Source organism: Cricetulus griseus, chromosome 2 (genome assembly GCF_003668045.3).
Source record: "Cricetulus griseus strain 17A/GY chromosome 2, alternate assembly CriGri-PICRH-1.0, whole genome shotgun sequence".
Lineage (NCBI taxonomy): Eukaryota > Metazoa > Chordata > Mammalia > Rodentia > Cricetidae > Cricetulus > Cricetulus griseus.
Window position 1 is genome coordinate 315841337 of NC_048595.1, and position 10942 is coordinate 315852278.

Sequence of the window (10942 nt, forward strand, 5' to 3'; positions counted from 1 at the left end):
TGAACTGGGAGGGACTCGGGCGTGTAACTGCAAAGGGTTTAATTGCAGGTGTCAACAGGCAAGGGACTGTGGTATAACATTGTCAAGTGAGTGCATATGGAACTAGAGGGTAGCTGTCACTCCTACACACCCATCTGCCCAGCTCTCCTACATGAGGGGTCTAGAAGGGGTTCAACTCTGTATTCTTTGGCAGAGTGACAGTCTTAGGGTTAGAAACCCTCAATTCTGTCCCTTGCCAGAGGCATTGAGCATGATCAGCATGCGGCAGGGGTTGTGGAGCTGCATGAGAATCCCCAAAGGATGAGGCTGGATCTGATGCAGAGACTGAAGGTTCATCTCATTAGGATGGGGAGGCCCAGGGTTGAAGGTTGAAGTACACTGGGTAGTGGAGGCAAGAAGGAGGAGGAAGAGGAAGAGGAGGAGGAAGAGGAGGAGGAGGAGCAGGAGGAGGAGGAGGAGGAGGAAGAGGATTCAAGAAAACTGGAATCCTCCAGAAGAGCTTGGAAGAGAAACAGCTTCTCTTTTGTTGATAGTGAGCTAGCTAGCCAAGGGACCTGCAGAATTGCTCCCATCTGGCAAGTGCTGGCCTGGTTAGTTTTTAGTGCCAACTTGTCACACCTAGAATCACCTTCAAAGAGGAGACCTCAGCTGAAGGATTGCCTCAATGAGATTGACCTGTAGTTCTGTATGTAAGGAATTGTCTTGATTAGATTGATGTGGGAGATCCAAGACTACTTGTGGCTGGTACCAATCCTAGGCAGGTGGACCTGGGCTGAAAAAAAAGTTAGAAGAGAGACAAAGAGGAAGGGAGGAAGGTTGGAGAAAGGGAGGGAGGAAGAGAGGGAGGGACGGAGGGATAGAAGGAGGGAAGTAGAGAGAAGAGGCAGGGGTCAGTAAGCAATGTTCCCCTATGATTTTGGTTCAGTTCCTGCCCTGACCTCCCTCAGTCCAGAACTGAAACACAGAAGTGTAAACTGATATTAAACCCTTTTCTCTTTAAGTTGTTTTTGGTCAGAGTGTTATCACAGCAACAGAAAACAAACGGAAATAATGACACTATGTTTATTAATACCATTAACTCATCAGGATCTGGAATCTTGTAGGCCAGTCTCCAGCCACACTTCTGAGGGATTATATGAACTAGCTAGCTCTTACCAATACCTCAGACTGAAAGGTGATCCTGGCCCCACCAAACCTCAGACTGCAATCCCAGACTGCTATGTTCTCCTCAACGTGGCTGGAGAATCCTGAGACTGATTCTGAAGACCCTGCTCCTATCTTTTATACCTCTCTAGTGATGGGATTAAAGGCATGAGCTCTGTTACTCTTTTAGACTGACTCAATCTTGTGTAGCGCCTGGGTGGTCTTGAACTTGGAGAGATCCATCTGCTTTGTCTCCTGAGTCTTAGGATTAAAGGTGTGTTCCTGGCTTCTATAGCTAGAGACTGACTTTCCTTTCTGAATCCCCATTCAAGCTTTAATAAATCATTAATAATTTAACACTACATTCTTCTGCCACCCCCAAACTACCAATTTACTCAGCAGATCTTGCCTTTCCCCGTTCCTAGACGGATTCCTGTATAGGTTCTCTGGGGTTGTGGCCTGTACGCTGGCTGTCCTTTGCTTTCTGTCTAATATCCATTTATGAGTGACTACATATTATATTTGTCTTTCTGGGTCTGGGTTACCTCACTTAGGATGGCTTTTTCTAGTTCTATCCATTTGCCTGCAAATTTCAAGATATCATTTTTTTTACCACTGTGTAGTATTCCATTGTGTAAATGTACCACATTTTCCTTATCCATTCTTAGGTTGAGGGGCATCTAGTTTGGTTTCAGGTTCTGCCTATTATGAATAATGCTGCTATGAATACAGTTGAGCAAACGTTCTTGTAGTGTGCCTGTGCATCCTTTGGGTATATGCCCAAAAGTGGTATTGCTGGGTCTTCAAGTAGATTGAATCCTGATTTTCTGAGAGACAAACAAAGTTGTTTTGACTTACATTTCTCAGATTACTAGGAATGTTGAGCATTTCCTTAAGTGTCTTTCAGCAATTTGAGATTCCTCTGTTGAGAATTCTCTCTTTAGATCTGTAATCCATTTTTTTTTTGGATTATTTGGTCTATTGATGTTGAGTTTCTTGGGTTCTTTTGGAGATCAGCCCTCTGTCAGATGTGGGGTTGGTAAAGTTCTTTTCCCATTCTGTAGGCTGCTGTTTTGTTTTATTGACCATGTTCTTTGTTTTACAGAAGCCTCTCAGTTTCAGGAGGTTCCATTTATTCATTGTTGTTCTCAGTGTCGGTGATACTGGTGTTATATTTAGGAATTCGTCTCCTGTGCCAATGCATTCAAGGCTACTTCCCACTTTCTATTCTATGAGGTTCAGTGTGATTCAGTTTATATTGAGGTCTTTGATCCATTTGGACTTAAGTTTTGTGCATTGTGATAGATATGGATCTGTCTGCAGTCTTCTACAGGCCAGCATCCAGTTATGCCAGCACCATTTGTTGAAGATGCTTTCTTTTTTCCATTTTATAATTTTAGCTTCTTTGTCAAAAATCAGGTGTTCATAGATGTATGGATTAATATTAGAGTCTTCAATCCTATTCGATTGGTCACCTGTCTGTTTTGTGCCAATACCAAGCTCTATAGTAGAGCTTGAAGTCAGGGATGGTGATGCCCCCAGGATGATTCTTTATTGTACAGGATTGTTTTGGCTATCCTGGGTTTTTGTTTTTCTGGTTTTTTTTGTTGAGTATTATCCTTTTCAGGTCTGTGAAGAAATTTTCTGGGGTTTTGCTGGGTATTGCATTGAATCTATAGATTGCTTTTGGCAAGATTGCCATGTTTACTATGTGAATCTTACCTATCCAAGAGCATGGGAGATCTTTCCATTTTCTGATGTCTTCTTCAATTTCTTTTTTCAATGACTTAAAGTTCTTGTCATATATGTCTTTCATTTGTTTGGCTAGAGTTTCCCCAAGATGTTTTAGGTTACTTGTGGCTATTGTAAAGGGTGTTGTTTCTCTGATTTCCTTCTCAGCCTGTTTACCACCTGAATATAGGAGGGCTACTGATTTGTTGTTGTTGTTGTTAATCTTGTATCCTGCCACATTACTGAAGGTGTTTATCAGTTACAGTAGTTCCCTGGTAGAAATTTTGGGGTCACTTATGCATACTATCATATCATCAGCAAATAGCAAAAGTCTGACTTCTTCCTTTCCAATTTGTATCTCCTTGATCTCCTTTTGTTGTGTTATTACTCTAGCTAGAACTTCTAGTACTATATTGAATAGATATGGAGAGAGCAGACAGCCTTATATTGTTCCTGATTTTAGTGGAATCGTTTTGAGTTTCTCTCCATTCAGTTTGATGTTGTCTGTTGGCTTGTTGCATACTGCCTTTGTTAAGTTTAGGTATGTTCCTTGAATCCCTGCTATCTCCAAGACCTTTATCATGAAGGAGTGTTGAATTTTGTCAAAGGGTTTCCAGCCTCTAATTAGATGATCAAGTGTGGTTTTTTTCTCTTTCAGTTTGTTTACATGATGGATTACCTTGACAGATTTTTATATGTTGAACCATCCCTGCATCTCTGGGATGAAGCCTACTTGGTCATGGTGGATGATTTTTCTGATGTGTTCTATGATTTGGTTTGACACTATTTCATCAAGTTGTTTTTTTTTTTTTTTTGCATCAATGTTCAAGAGGGAGATTTGTCTGTAATTTTCTATCTTTGTTGTGTCTTTGGGTGTTTTGGGTATCAGGGTAACTGCAGCCTGGTTTTGACAATATTCCTTCTGTTTCTATTGTGTGAAACAATTTGAGGAGTATTGGCATTAGCTCTTCTTTGAAGTTTTGATAGTATTCTGTGCTGAAACCATCTGGCCATGGGCTATTTTTGGTTTGAACTTTTCATGACTGTTCTTAGTCTGAGTTTCTGTCCCACCAAGTCCTGCAGGTCCTTCAGCCCCAAATAAGCACACAGAGACATATTAATTATTAAACTGTTGGCTGATGGTGCAGACTTCTTACTGGCTAGCTCTTTCTTAATTATTAACCCTTAACTACTAATCTATGTATTTCTACATGGTTTTTTTTTTATCTTACCAGAGAACTTCTGGTGTCCTGTCTTCCTGGTAGCTACATGTCATTCTCTCTACCTCCCTCTTCCCAGCACTGTCTTCATTTGGTAGCCCCCCCTATACTTCTTGCCTGGCTACTGGCCAATCAGTGTCTTATTCGTCAACCAATAAGAGAAACATATATACAGAAGGACACCCCCCATCAACTGTTTCTATTTCCATGGGGGGGTTATAGGTCTATTTAATTTGTTTATCTGGTCTTGATTTAATTTTGGTATGTGGTATTTATCCAAAAAATTGTCCATATCCTTAAAGTTTTCCTATTTTGTGGAGTACAGGTTTTTAAAGTATGATCTGATGATTATCTGGATTTCCTCAGTGTCTGCTGTTATGCCCCCTTTTCATTTCTGATTTTGTTAATTTGGATATTCTCTGTCTTTTGGTTAGTTTGGATAAAGGTTTGTCTATCTTGTTGATTTTCTCAAAGAACCAACTCTATGTCACATTGATTCTTTGTACTGTTTTCTTTGTTTCTATTTTATTGATTTCAGTCTTCAATTTGATTATTTCCAGCCATCCATTCATCCTGGGTGACTTTGCTTCTTTTTGTTCTAGAGCTTTCAGGTGTTCTGTTAATTCCCTAGTGTGGGATTTCTCTAGCTTCTTCATTTGGTATCTAGTGCTACAAACTTTCCTCTTAGCACTGCTTTCATATTGTCCCATAATTTTGAGTATGATATGCAGTCATTTTCATTGAAATTTAGGAAGCCTTTAATTGCTTTCCTTATTTCTTCTTTGACCCAATGGTGATTCAGTTGATCATTGTTCAATTTCCTTGAGATTATAGGCTTTTTTGCAATTAGCGTTGTTGTTGAATTCTAACTTTAATCCATGGTGATATGATAAGGTATAGGGCTTTTGCCTTTTTTTTTTTTTAAATCTGTGGAGGTTTGCTTTGTTACTGAATATGTGGCCAATTTTATAAAAGTTTCCATGGTGTGCTGAGAAGAAGGTATATTCTTTTGCATTTGGGTGGAATGTTATATAGACTACTTTTATGCCTATTTGATCATAACATGTTATTTCCTTTATTTCTCTGTTAAGTGTCTGTCTGGGAAAACTGTCCAGTGGTGAGAGTGGAGTATTGAAGTCTCCCACTGTTAGTATGTGGGGCTTGATGTTTAAGTTTTAGTAATGTTTCTTTTACAAATGAGGATGCTCTCATTTGGGGCATAGATGTTCAGAATTGAGACTTCATCTTGATGGATTTTTTCCTGTGATGAATATGAAATGACCTTCTCTATCTCTTTTGACTAATTTTAGTTTGAAGTCTATTTTGTTAGATATTAGGATAGCTACACCAGCTTGTTTCTTAGGTTCATTTGATTGGAAAATCTTTTCCCAACCCTTTACTCTGAGGTGGTGTCTGTCTTTGTAGTTGAGGTGTGTTTCTTGTATGCAGCAGAAAGATGGGTTCTGTTTTCATATCCATTCTTTTAGACTGTGCCTTTTTATAGGTGAATTGAGTCCATTATATTAAGGAATATTAAAGACAAGTAATTACTAGTTCCTGTTATTTTCATTTTTCTTTTGTTGTTGTTTTTGTTTGGTATTGTGTGTTTGTTTCCCTTCCTTTCGATTTGCTGGTATGGGATTATTTATTACCTGTGGTTTGGTGGATGTAGACAACTTCCTTGGGTTAGTGTTTTCCTTCTAGTACTTTCTGTAGGGCTAGATTTGTGGATAGGTATTGTTTAAATCTGGTTTAAAACATGGAATATCTTGTTTTCTCCATCTATGGCGATTGAAAGGTTTGCTGGATATAGTAATCTGGGCTAGCATCCATGGTCTCTCAGTGTGTCCATAACACCTGACCAGGACCTTCTGGCTTTCATTGTTTCCATTGAGATATCAGGTGTAATTCTGATAGGTCTCCCTTTATATGTTACTTGACCTTTTTCTGTAAGGGGCCGTTTCCTGCATTATAATGGTGCCTGAAGACACCAAGATGTAAATTACTTCACAGGCGCTGGGTAATCTCCATTCCTTTGATCTCTGCCTATCCCGTGGCTCATTTTGGCCTGAGGAGCTGAAGCCATTCATAGGGTAACACGTCCCAGGCGGCTGGTCAGCCTTTATAAGGGATGGTTTTCTTAGTTTAGTGTCTCCGCTCTGGTAAGCTTATGCTCTCCCCTCACAAGATGCATTAAAGCTTGTCTGCAGAAGGATCCGAGTGTCCTGCGTGTATGATTTCTTGCTGGCGAGAAATACAGAGCGCGCGCGCGCGCGCGGGACATTTTTCCTTTGCAGTTCTTAGTATTTTCTTTATTCTGTATGTTTAGTGTTTTGATTATTATGTGGTGAGGGAACCCTTTTGGGTTCAGTCTATTTGTTGTTCTGTAGGCTTCTTGTACTTTCATTGGCATGTCTTTCTTTAGGTTGGGAACGTTTTCTTCTATGATTTTGTTGAATACATTTTCTGTGCCTTTGAACTGGTATTCTTCTCCTTCTTCTATCCTTATTATTCTTAGAGTCAGTCTTTTCATGGTGCCCCAGATTTCCTGGATATTTTGTGTTAACAATTTGTTGGATTTAACATTTTCTCTGACCAATGAATCTATTTCCTCTATCATATCTTTGATGCCTGAGATTCTGTCTTCCATCTCTTGTATTCTGTTGTTTATCCTTGCTCTGTAATTCCTGATTGTTTACCCATATTTGCCATTTCCAGAGTTCCCCTGGTTTCTGTTTTCTTTATTGCCTCTATTTCATTTGTCAGGTCTTGAACAATTCCCTTCACTTCTTTATTTGCTTTTTCTTGGTTTTCTTTAAGAGAATTGTTGATGTCCAATTTTTTTTTGTCTTTTCCTCCATTTCTTTAAGGAAAAATTTTCATATCCCCTTTAAGGGCCTCAATCATCTTCACAAAGCTATTTTTAATGTCCTTTTGTTCTGCGTCAGGATATTCAGGTCTTGTTGCTGTAGGACCACTAGTTTCTGGTGGTGCTGTACGGCTCTTTGTGTTGTGGAGTGTATTCTTACTTTGTTGTCTACCCATCTCTTGCTCCAATTGGTACAGGTGGAGCCTGTGCTTCAGGAGGTTCCTCTTCCCTGAATTGGTGCAGTCGGGGGCTGTGGCTTCATTGAATGCTCCTTCGGGTGCAGCCAGGGCTGAGCCACCAGTGATCTCTCCTCCAGGTGTAGATGGGCTCAAGGCTCAGCTGGTCTCTCCTCTCAGTGCAGGTGGGGCCATGACTCTCGTGGTCACTCCTCCAGGTGCAGGGAGTGTGACAGCTCCAGTGATGATCACTCCTCTAGGTGCAGGTGGGGCTAAGGCTGAAGCTCAGGTGGTCGGAAAGTTTCTGGAGCCTGCTGCTGTCACTGCAGCCTGCCAAGTTGCTGACACTGTCTTAGGCCATGGACACTGTTTCCCTGAGTGCTCCCTGAGTGCCCAGAGGCACAAAAGATAGTTTTTGATGCTTCCAGGCCTCTCACTTGGCTGCTAATGTTCTCTCTGTTAGGAATAAAGTGTGTGTGGGATTCCATGGTGGGTGAGGAATAAACATGGCAGGCAGACAGAGCTTAAGTGACAAGTTTTATTAGAAAGCAGAGGGAGGGAGAGGGAAGAAGAGAAAAAGAAGGGAGAGAGGGAGGGAAAGAGAGAGAGAGAAACAGAGAGAGAGAGAGAGAGAGAGAGAGAGAGAGAGAGAGAGAGAGATTTTTTTCCTTTTTAAAGAGTATTTTGTACCCTCGCGCAGACTGGACCCTGGGCTGACCAGGGTACTGCCTGAGTGCATTCTGCCAGCTGACAGGCCAGCATAATGCCTGAATATTTACTGGCTCTCTGCCCCTAGGATTTCCTGGCAGCTCAGTCAGCTGCTGACACACTCTCTCTCCTGGCTTCTGGGCCTCTCACTGAGGAAGTTTTATTGTAGTAGCTATAATGGAGAATACTGTCAGAGGCATCCGGAAGGGTGTAGACTAAATCTAAATCCAGCCATCAGAGGAGTTGGTGGCGGCGGGGGGGGGGGGGGGGAAGTATTCTGTTTTCACTACAATACCTCTATGAGAGCAAGAAACTACATTTGTAGCATTGATCAAGGAACCCTCACCCTGCCAGGCTCATGTTGGCAACAGAAAACAATACTAAGTTTGAATCCTGGCACAGGTCTAACAAAAGAACCAGTGGAGGTGAGGTAGAGGCATTTTGGAGGGTGGGGGTTATGTTGCACCTTTGTTTTAAATAGCTTTATTGAGTGTAATTGACACACAATAAACTACACATATTTAAAGTACAGTGTGGGGAAGTTTGGAGCTATTACCATAATCAGGATACTGGACATATTCACACCCAAATTTTCCTTCAGATTCTTAACTTTAAAAAAGTAATTGTGTGTGGTGTACATGTATGTGTGCACATGTATGTGCATCCATGTAGAGACCAGAGGTCAATGTTGGTTGTCTTCCTCAATTGTTCTCCATTTTTTATAAAGATTTTATTTATTTATTTATTATTATTATTTTTAAAGATTTATTATGAATACAACATTCTGCTTCCATGTATATCTGCACACCAGAAAAGGGCACCAGATCTCATAATGGATGGTTGTGAGCCACCATGTGGTTGCTGGGAATTGAACTCAGGAGCTCTGGAAGAGCCGTGGTGCTCTTGGATGGAATGCAGATCCTTGTTCATGCACCGTACCCCTGAACCCTCCATTTCTTCAACCAGACTCTCCTCCATCTCTACCTCCCATCATTCTGTGCACTCTCTCCCTCCACGACTCCCATCTCTCCTCACACCCAGACAACTTCTTACCCTGCTCACTGTCCCCTCAGAATTTCCTAGCATTTTATAGAAATGTAATCATACAATGTATCCTCATTTAGAGTTTGGCTCTTCCACTGGGTACACATGGGATCTATTCATACTGTACCTTGTTTCAGTAGTGTGCTCTGGTTTATGGCTGAGAAGCATTTCAATATATAGACTGACGATTCAGCAGTTTATCCCATTTCCAATAATGCTGGTATTCCAGTGGTTTGGCAGATGGGGGTGACATTTAGGTAAGAGGCTGAGGAGCTACTTTCCACAGACCTGGATCATTTATTTTGTGGGTGCTGCTGTTTTGGCAGTGAGGTGTCCAATTATAGTTAAATTTTGCCATCAGTGTCTCTGTGTAGAGTGGCCCCTTCCTTATCCACAAAGGAAGCAGTCCAAGACTGCAGTGGGTGCCAGAAACTGCTGATACTGAACCTTGTGTGCACAGTTTATTTATGTGAATTTTGCCTATATGTATACATATACATATGTATTATATATATATATATATATATGTGTGTGTGTGTGTGTGTGTGTGTGTGTGTGTGTGTAATGTACTAACATATGAGAAATTTTGTTCTATAAATTAAATATAGCAAAAGTAACAATAACAAGGATAAACCATAATAATCAGAATGATACATTATAATAAAAAAGTGATCTAAAACACATAAGTTGTTTATTTCTGGAATATTCTATTCAGTATTTTCAGACACTGGTTGATCATAAGAAACCAAAACCACAGGGACTGAAATTGTGCCTAAGTGGGTTCTACCATACAGCTCAGTCCTCAAGCCAGAGGAACTGTGTTTCACATCTTCACATTCCCCCCCGGTACTGCATGTTTGGGTTCCTGTTAGGCTCCTGACCTGCCATGTTCTGCATCTTCCACCACCTTCTCACTCTTTCCCCCGCTCCCTTGATTCCATGTCCCCAGTGTTCAGCCAAACTGAGATACTCACTATTCATGCCAGCATGAGGCCTGGAACTTCCTCTCTGTCCTGCTTATGCTCAGACCTCACTACCTGCCCGGTCCCTCTCTCTTCCCTCAGGTTTTATGGCAGCCTCATCCCCAGATCTGCTCATCAGCATGACAGTCTTCATGGGGCAGATTTGAGAGGGGACAAAGAGTTTGACAACACAGAATTGACAGCCTCAATGCAGACCTGCCAGATGTAAGAAGTTAATGTATGCCAGAGGAGGCATCACAGACCGGGGAAGAGAATAAATGGCATAGGAACAATGGATGGGATCTTTGGGGGGAAAATCAATATAGATAATTATCTCAGCCTCCTCCAAATTAATTCCAGGTTTATTGGTGAGGTAATCTAAAAAAGAAAGAAACAAAGAAAGGAAGGAAGGAAGAAAGGAAGAAAGAAAGAAAGAATGAAAGAAAGAAAGAAAGAAAGAAAGAAAGAAAGAAAGAAAGAAAGAAGGAAAAGACCCAGGGGGAATGACTAGGGAATATTTATCAAGTCATTGGGAGAGGAAGAGTTGTTTCCTTAACTTGGATTTTCATGATGTTCATAATGGGGAAAAAAATCAATAGTTTTAAAAAAAATCGGTTCAGCTTCTGCATGTTAAAAAAGCAACCCAAATAAAAGGGTTGAATATGGTCAATGAGGGCATGGTGTTTCCCCACAGGAGGGGGCCCCAGGGCTATGAGAAGCCAGAGGTTTAATAGCCCTGCAAAGTATTATTATTAACATGAGCATCTCGCATCCCCGGACAGTCTGTAAGGTAGGTAAGGCCAGTCTTATTTGAGAGTTGAGGAAACAGAGGCTCACAGAGGTGTTGTCAGACAGCATGGGAGTCAGGATTTGACTACCCTAGGCCATCTACTTCCCATGCAGCCAGGCTGCCCCACCAAGTGTGTCCTTGGCAAACAAACAGGCAGCTCCTGGCTGAAGCGATAACTGGGTTGGTAAAAACCTTGTGTTATTAGAGTGAGCATCTGTGCCACTAAAAAGGCAGTGTGGTAGCAAACTCCTATAAATTCAGTGCTGGGAAGAAACAGACGGAGATTCCTGGGGATCACT